The sequence below is a fragment of the Lottia gigantea genome (assembly GCF_000327385.1).
Source record: "Lottia gigantea unplaced genomic scaffold LOTGIsca_114, whole genome shotgun sequence".
Lineage (NCBI taxonomy): Eukaryota > Metazoa > Mollusca > Gastropoda > Lottiidae > Lottia > Lottia gigantea.
In genome coordinates, this window is record NW_008707106.1 from 728,346 (window position 1) to 740,672 (window position 12,327).

The window sequence follows — 12,327 nt, forward strand, 5'->3', positions numbered from 1 at the left end:
CGTACAAAAAAGGCAAAACCGAAAATCAAAATTATGCTTCCCATTTTTTGTAGACAGACATTAAACGTATCGTATGACACAAAAGTTATTCAAATCGGATGATCAATGGCCTCTGAATAGCAATTTCTGGAAAATGAGGCAAACCAAAATGGCGGCCTACATGTTACTTCCGGTGCGCTTTTTTTAGTTAAATAGGTTTGTATTAAGGCTGGTAATATAATGCATATTTTATTTTGGACATAACTCAATTTCCCCGGAAGTGATACCACCGGAAGTACTAATATCGAAACCGGAAATGATAAAAATATTTTGAATGTGTGATTTTATTCCACTATGCTGGCAGTCTACACCATGTGAGTTTCAAGACAATCCACCAAACTACAACCGAAATAGTATTTTCTGATTAACGACGGCAAAAAAAAGTATGGAACGAATTTTCGAATATCGAAAATTTTCAACTGCCATCATTTGTCCTTTGTTGCAAGAAATACGATACAGAAAACCCGATTAAAATCGGTTGATAAACACGCCCTCTAGAGTCCAGTTTTCGTTTGTTGCAATTTTGAGTAATGTTGCTCAGAAAATTTTCGTTTTACATTTAAGCTCGGATTAGCCACGAGTTACGAAACGCCACGAAGTCCGTTTTTACATACCTGTTGCCGTTTCCGAGAAATCCGGCCTGCGCTGGACGAAAAAAAAAAAAAAAATTAATACGAAAACAAAGCAGGGCGTTCGTTTACGAATTTTTTTTCTATTAACGAAAACGAAGCAGGGCGTTCGATAAGTAGTCATTTACAAAGAAGAACGCACTGCAAAAAAAACGCACTGCAACTAGATCCACAAGCTTTGCGTGGTTCTGAAGCAGTGCGTAACAGTTTTGATTTTACGCTTAAAACTGTGCCGGAGAGTATCGTAACAGTAACATAATTTCCTATCATAATTAACTGGATATAGATCGCCCAAACGCAAAGCAAATTCGACAGATCGCTTCAACTCACATTGCATTCAACAACAAACTACCTTATCGTTCAGTCCACTAAAAAACTTACAAGAGGAAAACCGACTTTTTATAGAAAAAATTCATCAATTTCAAACGGCGATAAAATTCATCGTACAACATCGTACAATAAACGTTAATATACCACTGGATAGATCTCGTCGAGAGCTATCAAAATTGTACGGGTCATATGGTCACCAAAGGTCAAGGTCACGATATACGACCCTTCAAAGTATTCATATTTTTCAACCGGAAATCAAAATTGAAAAATTGGTTCTCAAATATCATTTAGCAATCGATAGTAGATACCATAGATATCAAATTTACACAAATCGGATTACACTCTGAGGCCCCATTCGATTTAAAGAAAATTACGCACATTTACTATAGAAGAAAGTACAAAATTTTCAAATATTAAAAAGCGCAATTTTGATTGAAATATCTAGTGTTATATATCATTACAAGGGGCAGATGAACACTAGTAAGATTCAATAAGAATTTTTGGTATATGTAAATTAGGTCACGTGTCAGAGCTCTTTGAAGATAAAAATTGTAATTTTCAAGCGGCTATAAAACCGGAAGTAAACAATGCACAGCACAAATGAGTATATCACTGGATAGATAGCATCAAGCGTAACAAATTTTGTTCAAGCCACAAGGTCACCAAAGGTCAAGGTCACAAAAAAGGACCCTTTGAAATTTTGGACATTACCGAAAAATTTTAACCGGAAATAAAAGAAAAGCAAAATCGAAATTCAAAAATCGGCTTCCAAATTTCTTTTTAGCGGCTACTCTGATACATCGGGGTCGGATTTTATGATTTGAAGTTTTTCGTATGACCATTTGTAACATATTGCAAAAAGAATTGAATTTTATATTTTAGAAGCGAATAGCGTCAAAACCGGAAGTGATATCGAAATTTCGAAAATCAGTTTTTGTTCGCAATAAAAGTCTCTATCTCTATGTAAGTTTTCAGATTGATCGAAATAGAATTGTAGAAGTAAGAAAAAAGGTTAAAAACTCTCAAATTGTAGCTAAAAAAGTTAGCGACAAAAGTCAAAATTGTGGATTTTTTTAATTGCTATCTTGTAGTCATTAGCGCGAAGTAATAAACAGTTAAGTTTGAGCAATATCAGATCAGTATTAAAGCGGATAAATGGAAAAAATCGAAAAAAAGCCATTGGCCACCGCTCATTTCCGGTTGATCAAAATGGTGCCAATTTACATTTAACAAATAATGGACCACTATTTTGACTAGCAAACAGTAACAGACAGTCTGTGGCATGTTTCCTTCTTAGAAAACAAGCGAAGGTAAAATTCGAAAAAAAACTGTCATTTGCAATTATGGTACAGAAATAATAAAATAATAGAAAATATTAATATTAACTTAAGGCACGTAACCTCGTTAAGCAGGATTACAGACTACACTTAACTGATCAATGAACACAAGTTAACTCTATAAGTTCCATTCTATATATACCTAACATATTGAATACAATACAGATATGAAACTGACAATATATTGAGACTTATGAAAATACGTTGTATAACTAGGAAAGATACAAAAAAATCTTAGCGGGCAGGAAAATTTTGTCTATGAAATGCTATGATCTAGACAATTCTGACACTTTGAACAGGAAATACTCATAGAAAGCGCATTGACACATGTATATTAGGCTATAATAATATGCTTAATACATTTATAAACAAAATATAATAGGTACAAGAAGGGTTTTGTCTCTAGACCTTAAATTATTATCAATATGTCTGCGAAAGTTGAAGGCGACTCTTCTGAACGAATATGGCGATTTAACACGAGGAGCAACAAAAAGTCACCATTGACCAATGAAAATTAAATTACCTAATATAGACATACAACGACGTAAGCATATTAAAGCTGAATTCTATATGAAAACTAAAACAAAGTAAATAGCGACTGACTATTCAGAACACATTGATCTTTCCCGATATTCCCGATTGATCTTTACAGCTGAGTCGACATTTACGCCCATTGATACTAGATTTATGTAGAATATTTTTTAAACAGACCTAGCAAGGCCAACAGCAAGATCTCGTGCTTTTCCATGGTTTAATGCCACTGGACGCTTTTAGGTGGTCAAAGCTGACATAACATAACATATCAAGACCAAGTGTATCTAAAATAACACGTAATGTAACTGCATGTTATAAAGGGTTTGTTATAAAAAATATTAAGATGGCAACTGACCAAACTGGACTTGGCAACGTCATGAGAGGTTTTTATGAAAAGACAAACTTTCCAAGGGTAGTCGGTGTCATTGGCGGTACACACATCTCATAAAAGCCCCCAAAAGGATGAACATCTCTATATAAATAGACAAAGCTACTATTCTATTCTATGTGCAGGCAGTTTGCGATTCAAATATGAAGTTTTTGAACATTGTCGCACGCAAAATATCCTGGTGCAACTCATGATTCATTTATTCTGACTCCTCTTAATCATGATTATATTTGATAAAAATCGTACAAAACTCGCTTTCGCTTTCACTAGACAATTGTGGACTGACGGATGGGCAGGGATGACGGCAATACAAATATACGTCTACATTAGAACGTGGGCATAGAAAAATGAAACGCGATTACCTTTTGACTGATATTGGATGTACAGTTGAAGTATCAAAACGCCCAGTAAAGGCTTGCGCCTACGATTAAACTCTCTGGGAGGTATTCTGCTCCAATGATTTGATTGACTGTGTTTGATAGCGTTCAAATCGCTGCACTTACAAAACTTCTTGAAACAAGAAAAGTGCACTTAACCCCTTGACATTGTGAAGGTGCGAACCCTCGTGGAATTTTGTTTTGTCGTACCCGTTGCCGTTTCTGAGAAATGCGCTCTCGGGGTGACGAATAAACGAATAGCGCCGTGCAATTAGAACATGGCGTGACACTAAAAGATATAAACGTGTTTACCTGTGTACCGTTGTTTGCTAAAGGTTCCATATCTTGTGTCTTCACAAATTGTTGTAAGAAATCTGTTTCTAAATAACCTGATTTAGTCTTTTCAAATCTCAAAGATGGATATTTAAACAACAGATCAGCGTTGAACACAAAGCCAGCCATGTCTACAGCAAATTTTCTGTTTCTAGAATTCCATCCGAAGAAACCTACAACCTAGATTGTTAAAAACAAATTATTATCAGAGAGTATAGATTTACGAGAATTATCACTTCAAAGTTAAAACATTTGTTATCATCGACTATGTTGTCATCTAGTGCATGTAGGTCGTGTAGCGTGACGCAATCTTATCGATAATGTCAAAATCGGCATCTCGTCGTCTAAAACACGTACTAAAAACGCCATAGAGTTATATAAATCGCTTAATTCAGAATTGAATAAGCTTTTCAGATATGTTTTCAAATATGTTTTTTTATTTTTTTTGAAAACCGGTAGTTTGAAGTTTTTTTCAATTTCTCATAATTATCAATTGTCCTTTTTTGTTTTAATTTTCGGGATAATTTCTATCACTGAGTGCATAAAAATTAAAATTTCTTAACAATACTTAATTTTTTGTTTTCATCAAACTGAATTTTTTGTCAAATTTCATCAAATTTTGTATAGAAAATGAGTTCCCTTATTTTCATTTATGAAAATGAAAATGCTAATACTTATATGAATAGAAAGTAGAGGTATTCTAATGACTCGGAAAAATTTCAATTTGTCTTGCATGTCCATAATTAATTCTTAATTAGCTAAATTATAAGAGAATTACCAGCAGAATTCCAATGAGTGTCCGATCAAGAAAGGTCAAAAAGTTTGTTTTTTTTTGTTCATCCAGACATGGACATTAATGACATTTAGGCGTGGATCTCCACGTCCGGGCTGCCTCCTTTTTGTTTGTCAAATGCATACGCACGAGATAGCAAGTGTTGTGCTCAAAGTTGGATAGTTTTTAATGATTCCTTTGTCAAGCCACTTGAACATGTGCTTTGCTCCAGGTGGAAACCATCAACCCAGGATCAAGATCAGCGATCATGTTGGAATTGTTGCCCAATTTAACTCCTGTTAACAAAATTTATTGATTATTCATCCTCAATTCCTCCTCATTCCAAATATGGACCACGGTCGAGAAGCCTAGACTTCATGTAATCGTGTTTCCTTTCAATCTATCGCTAAATCATCAAGGTATGATTCTCAAGGAATTATACCTAATATTTCAAAGAGTAGGGATGGAAAGTGTATGCCAATCAACAATAGAAAGCCCATGTATCAATATTTCTGGAAATATCCTTAAAGTAAATAATAATTGCAAAACAACTAATGTTTAATATGATATTGTATGCCCGGGGTGTAAGGAACAATACATATTTAACGTAACTGCATCTCAATTTAAGAATGAACCTTCAGCGATCACATATTAAACATTCTTATCTTAAAATGATGCCACGTGAACATATGCGGTGGGGGTAAATTCAACGCTTTTCCTATGTATAAACTTTATTCCAACAATGGAGCGATGTTAGAAAAAAAAGCTAGTTTATTGCAGTGCGTTCTTCGAACTGCTTTGTTTTGCAAATGACTATTTTTTTTTCCGATTCTGGTCAGAGCGCCCATATGTCACACATTAACTGACAACATTATCTGTCATAAAGTGCGTGTCGTTGTTGTTTAAATGTAAAATGACGCATTTTTGCCCAACCAGGAATGACGTAGCCACTCATAACCAATTCTGAATCCATTTTTGATCGAAATTTTTGTTTTGATCTTTACTTTTTAGTAATGGCTAAAGGAGAGCACTTTAAAAAATTTAAGATTTTGACTTTTGTCGCTGACTTTTTTTCTTTTAACAATAAAGTTTTATTCAACTTCTACAATTTTATTTCGATCGATCTGAAAATTTACGAGTGCATAGACATTTTAATTGCGGACAAAATTCTGTTCTCAAAATTTCTGTATCACTTCCGGTTTTGACGTCATTCGCTCTTAAAGTTGAAATTGCAACTAAAAGAATTTTATTGATATTTGAAACATTCTTTTTGCAACATGCTAGAATAGCAAGTATAAATAGGACATCAAAGATCAAAGTAAGAATGGTCATCCTAAGTCAATGACCTTTGAAATGCAAAGGTCAAGGGCATTTAAGTCATTTTTTTTAAATTGTTAAATCTATTCCCTTTTTTTAAAGTAAAGAGAGCAAACAACTGTAATCTTATCACAAATTGTACTAAGTAGTAAATTATTTTCATGCAAAATATACAGGGTGACAATTGCAAACTTTGCGAGTTATGACAATTGCAAACATTTCAGGTAAAGGTAAATGAACACCGGATGTGCCACGCCCACTTCAAAAATTTTATTTTGTTTGTGATGAGTTGTACATTCTTAAACAATGTTCAAAATTTCAAGTGTTTACAATCATTAGATCATGAGATATTCTAAGTTATACGTTTTTTTAAGGCAGCGGTTACCGTCGGTAGATCATAGGCACAGTTACTATAGAAATCAGTACAACTTTTTCAATTTTTAAACAGCGCAAGTTTGATCAAAATATTAAGTGTGATATATCACCAAAAAAGGAAAGATCATGCACTTTCAGAATATATAAGAAATTTGGTCGTATGTTAATTAGGTCACGTGACAGAGCTCTTCAAAGCTAAAAATCTCGATTTTCAATTGCCTATAGAACCGGATGTTAACGTTGTACAACAAAACTGATGACATATTCGGATAGATCTTGTCTAAGGCTACAACTTTGGTGCTAGTCACAAGGACACCAAAGGTCAAGGTCACGAAATATGAGCCTTCAAAGTTTTGGACAATATTGAAAAAGATAGTGGACCACAGCCATATACGCCCTTCACGGCATGCGGATGATAAAAACGATACATCAATTTTAAGTTTCATCAAAATCGGTTGAAAACTAAGAGAGTTATAGCATATTCAAGATTTTGGGGCAAGGGCAATAACTCTGCTTCTAACGGTCGAAAATAGCTCAAATTCGAACTTGATCTTTGCTTTATGAATATGTATACACATACCGAATTTCATTTGATTCTATCAAAAAGTCTAGTTTTTGAAGCGTTTACGAGCAATTGATGTTGATAGAAGCACTTACTGTATAGAGGTTAAAAAATTGACGTAAGAGGTCGAAAACTTGAAAAAGCCTTGAATTTAATCAGAAGTAAACTAAACTTTCTCAAACCTTTCGATTTAGGTCCAATAACATCCATTTTATACGCCCACATGAACATGTGGTCGTATATTGTCGCCGCCCCTGTCCGTCGGTCCGTCCGTCCGTCCGTTTGTCAACATTTGTTTGTAAACGTTTTAAAAACTAGATTTTTTGATGGCATCAAATGAAATTCAGTATATACATATTCATAAAACGAAGATCAAGTTCGAATTTGAGCTATTTTCGACCGTTAGGAACAGAGTTATGAATATGCTATTACTCTTTTAGTTTTCAACCGATTTTGATGAAACTTAATACGGATGTTATTGGACCTAAACGAAAGGTTTGAGGAAGTTTAGTTTTCTTCTGATTAAAACTAAGGCTTTTTCAAGATTTAGGCCTCTTACTTCAGTTTTGAGGAGTTATCGCCCTTTAACCTCTATACAGTTAGTGCTTTTATCAACATCAAATGCTCGTAAACACTCTGTCCGTCAGAGTTATTGCCCTTGCCCCAAAATCTTGAATATGCTATAATTTCTTAGTTTTCAACCGATTTTGATGAAACCTAGGATAGCTGGCGATGCAAGGTAACATAACCCACTGGCTGCTGTCAGAAATAATAAAACAGTCTTTAGTGACTAAAGTACGAATTTTCTCATATTGAAGAAATTATTTATGCAGAATAATTCCCCAAAATTTTTTAAAATCAATATCAATAACCCAAATACAACAAACAATTAAATCACACAGCTCTAATCAAGGGCAAAAACAACTTTTGACGCGTGTTCATCAAAAATATCTCGTTAGAACTTGTCCGAGATCTTATCAATTCCAATGATCACACCAAGTTTCATCAAAATCGGTTGAAAACTGTAGCTTGTATTGTGCTCACAAACATATTTTGACGCGTTTTTCGTAAGTTAATGGCAATAACTCAAAAACATTTCATCGAAAATGCGTAACGTTAGAACTTGTCCGAGATCTTATCAATTCAAATGATCACACCAAGTTGCATCAGAATCGGTTGAAAACTGTAGCTTCTATTGTGCTCACGAACAAATTAAACGCGTTTTTACAAAGTCAAGGGCAATAACTCAAAAACCGTTCATCAAAAATGCGTCAATTTAGAACTTGTTCGAGATCTTATCAATTCAAATGATCACACCAAGTTTCATCAGAACCGGTTGAAAACTGTAGCTTCAATCCTGCTCACGAACTATTTTTAACAAATTTCGACGTGTTTTAACAAAGTCAAGGGCAATAACTCAAAAACCGTTCATCGAAAATGCGTCAAGTTAGAACTTGTCCGAGATCTTATCAATTCCAATGATCACACCAAGTTTCATCAGAATCGGTAAAAACTGTAGCTTCAATCCGGCTCACGAACAATTTTCAACAAATTTCAAGGCGTTCTAAGTCAAGTCAATATCTCAAAAACCGTTCATCGAAAATATGTCAAATTCGAACTTGACCGAGATCTTATCAATTTCAAGCATCACACGAAGTTTTATCAAAATCTGATGAAAACTGTAGTCTCTATAGTGATAACAAGAAATGTGACGGATGGGCCGACGGACGAAAAATTCGAAAAATTCGATAAAACACTCAACGTTCGGTAGTGAAAAGACGCATTGATTTGATAACATTGGGTAGTAAAACGTGTTAACACTCGGTAGTAAAAAGTCGATTTTTATAATCGCTGTAAAACTGATAATAAACACCACACAATACAACTTGAGTAGATCTTGCCTAGCACAATAACTTTTGTTCTGGTCAAAAGGTCAACAAAGGTCAATTAAAACTAATATGAGCCATTGAAGTTTCGAAAATTGAAGTATATGTCGGACATCAAAGATCAAGTATGAATGGACATCCCAGATGAACGACCTTTGACCTTGCAAAACCTATTCCTTTTTTTGAAATATTAAACCCAGAAAACCGTGTTTTTATTAGGAACTGGCCAAGGTGGGCCCTTTTTTTCTTCAAAGGTTGAAAGTTGACAAATAAATACTTTGAGTGATATAAAAAATTTCAATCAGGCTAGGTAAATGTGAATCTAACCTGGATGTGTGTTTAGTATCATATACATTAATTATGAGTTTTACAACAAGTCTAATGGTAGCGTTTAAATAGACGAGTCTTTAATCGAGATTTGAAAGTTTGTAATGATAGTGATATTTTAAGTTCGTAAGGGAGACGAATCCATAATATAACAGATTGATATTGAAAGGATCGACCACCGATGGTTTTCAAATTATAGCTTGGAGCATTGATCTTGAGATCGCAAACATGTTGGTGGTACATAAGCTGATACGAGGTTCTGTAGGTATGACGGCGCAGATTTGTATAAGGCTTGATATGTTAAAGATAGTACTTTAAATTCGATTCTCTCATTGACTTTGAGCCAATGTAGAGATATAAGAACTGGTACATGGCAACGGACTAAGGTTGAAGCAGCATCTTTAGTAATCACATGGCGTATGGCACCAATCTTTCTGAGATGAAAATTCGAAGTTTTACAGATAAAATTTACGTGGGTTTCCATTGACAGATTGATCAAAATACACACCAAGATTCTTTAATGTAGTGAAGAAATTAATTATTGACTGATCAATTGTTAGAGAAGAAATTGCACATTTGGTAAGTCTTGAAGCTGGAGCAATGAGCATTGCCTCTGTTTTGTCAGAGTTCAGTTTTAACATATTGTTGGTCATCCATAATCCGATATTAGCAATGCAGGATTCTAGGTTCCTACAAGATGACAGTTCATGATCAGTTTCTGGTTTAAAAGAGTTCGTCAGCTGCATGTCGTCGGCATACAAGTGATGTTTGATGCTGAGCCTATCTATTATACTGCCGAGCGGCTTGGTATATAAACAAAACACCGTGGGTCCAAGCACCGAGCCCTGAGGTACGCCACATGTTAACGTCGCGCTAGGAGATTTATTAACGATGACAGTCTGTGTTCTATCAGTGGGATATGAGTAGCACCATCTCAGAACAGCACCACTAATTCCATAATCAGATTCTAGACGTCCAATGAGTTTCCTACGATCTATCATGTCGAATTCGGCCGACAAATCGAGGAGCACAAGAGTTGATACATCACCACTATCAACAGATGACTTTAAAGGGTCAAGAACATGAACAAGAGCCGTCTCGGTACTATGCGATGACCTATATGCTGACTGAAATCTATGCAGAAGGTTATTTCGTCCAAAAGTTGAGACTTTACCACTTTTTCCAGAATTTTTGATATAAATGGTAATTTAGATACGGGCCTATAGTTACTAAAATTTTGAGCTATAACACTGTCGTCACCTTGAAGCAATATCACGTCATCATTTAAAGTTTTAAACAATACCCTAGGTTTATTTGCATTTTATGTGATAATATTTTGCTTTTGATTTTTCAATGAGCTTGTTAACTTTGTTTCGAGCCGTGTTATACAATTGTCTATGGATTTCAAGACCTGATTTTCTCGACATACGCTCTGCTTCCCGTCTATCAGTGCGTGCCTGAAGAATTTCGTTTGATATCCATGGTGCCGAATGTTTAAGCCGAACACATTTAGTTTTCACAGGTGCATACTTATCTAGAAGCTCTGAAAGTGTTTTGTTAAAACTATGAACTAAATTATTTACATCGTTGTCATGTTCATATTGTATGTTCGAAGTACACAAATCATTAATGAAATCATCGACATTGATGCGATTAACATTGCGAAATTCAATTTCTTTTGGACGAGGTAGTTGTCTATCAAAGTCAACTTGGAAAGATATAGGAAAATGATCTGAGAGTTGTTTGTCCCAGACTTCAGCATTACGAATAAGAGAATTGTTCCCAGAGTTGCATCATTTATGTGTTGTGAGGGATCGTGTGAGTCAAGGATCTCAAGGCACTTTTTTGTAAGACTATTTTTTGGACAATCAAAGTGAACATTGAAATCACCTAGTATTATTGTACTTTCCTTCTTTTCGTCCAAGAAATAACATAATGATGCAAATTCTGTCACAAACAGCGAGTCTGTAAGGTTGTTTTTTCTAGATGGAGATGGCCTATATATACATAGGAATCTTAAAGATTGCTTTCGGAAACTGAAAAAAATGCCAATTGCTTCGAAAGATATAAAGGCTTGTTTTAACTTAAATTGTTGAGCCGTGAGATTCTGGTCAAATATGTGACCGAGTACGTTGTCGTCGTCGTGTGTACTGGTCACAGAAATAGTTCCATATTGAATACGATACACTTTATTACACAATCAGTAAGCAGATACAGAGCAAATCAAGAAAACAAAACTATAGTACTAGGGAACAATGGCTCAGCAGTGCTGGTTTACCTAAGACCCTTACTCTTCAATGTCTGCTTAATTCTGTCCTATCACACCACCTGCACCAGAGGTCATAGGTCATTATACTATATTTAGCAACTTATTCAGGCTAATAACAACATAGTAGAACAAGATCAAAGACAATGACATCTGCATGATGAGTGATATTCACTAGTTAAAGTGAAGGTCTAAAGCTTAGTTTAAAGGGACATTATTATGTCACACTGTTACACTCTCCCTCACTTTGAAATAAATGCGTCCCTGCATTTAGTATGATTAAAAACTAAACAAAAATGTGAAGAAAAGAAAAAAAAAATATAGAAAATTCACAAACAATAGTAGAAAGCAACCATTGCAGAGTTTTGTTTAAGTGCCAAACATTTGCGAATTAATCACTTTGTTGTTGCAATAGCGTACCCAATTCTCTAATAGTTGTAGCAACTAAGGAGTTACTTAATTTAATCATAGCTTCTGAAAAATCTACTGAAATGTTACTGTTAATAGCACTTGTAGGTAATTTATGAATGTTACGATGAGTTCCAAGATAGAGCGAGTTGATCTTCGTACAGTAGTATCTATTTGTGGGTTAGGAGGAGGTTCGTCTATAATCATAGGATATTCGTCTTCGGTGGTTTCATTATCAGGATCCACTATGTTAACACCTGGATTAAGATTGTTACTGTTCACTGGTTTACTTACATCATCATCACTTTCATTGGAGTCAAGTATTGGATTAGTGGTATTGTTATTATCGTTAACTGTGTTGTCTTCAACAGGATCAGGATGTTCTTGTTGCTCTCGTTCAATCGGAACATGTTCAGGACATAATTTAAGTTCGGATCTATGAAGAGT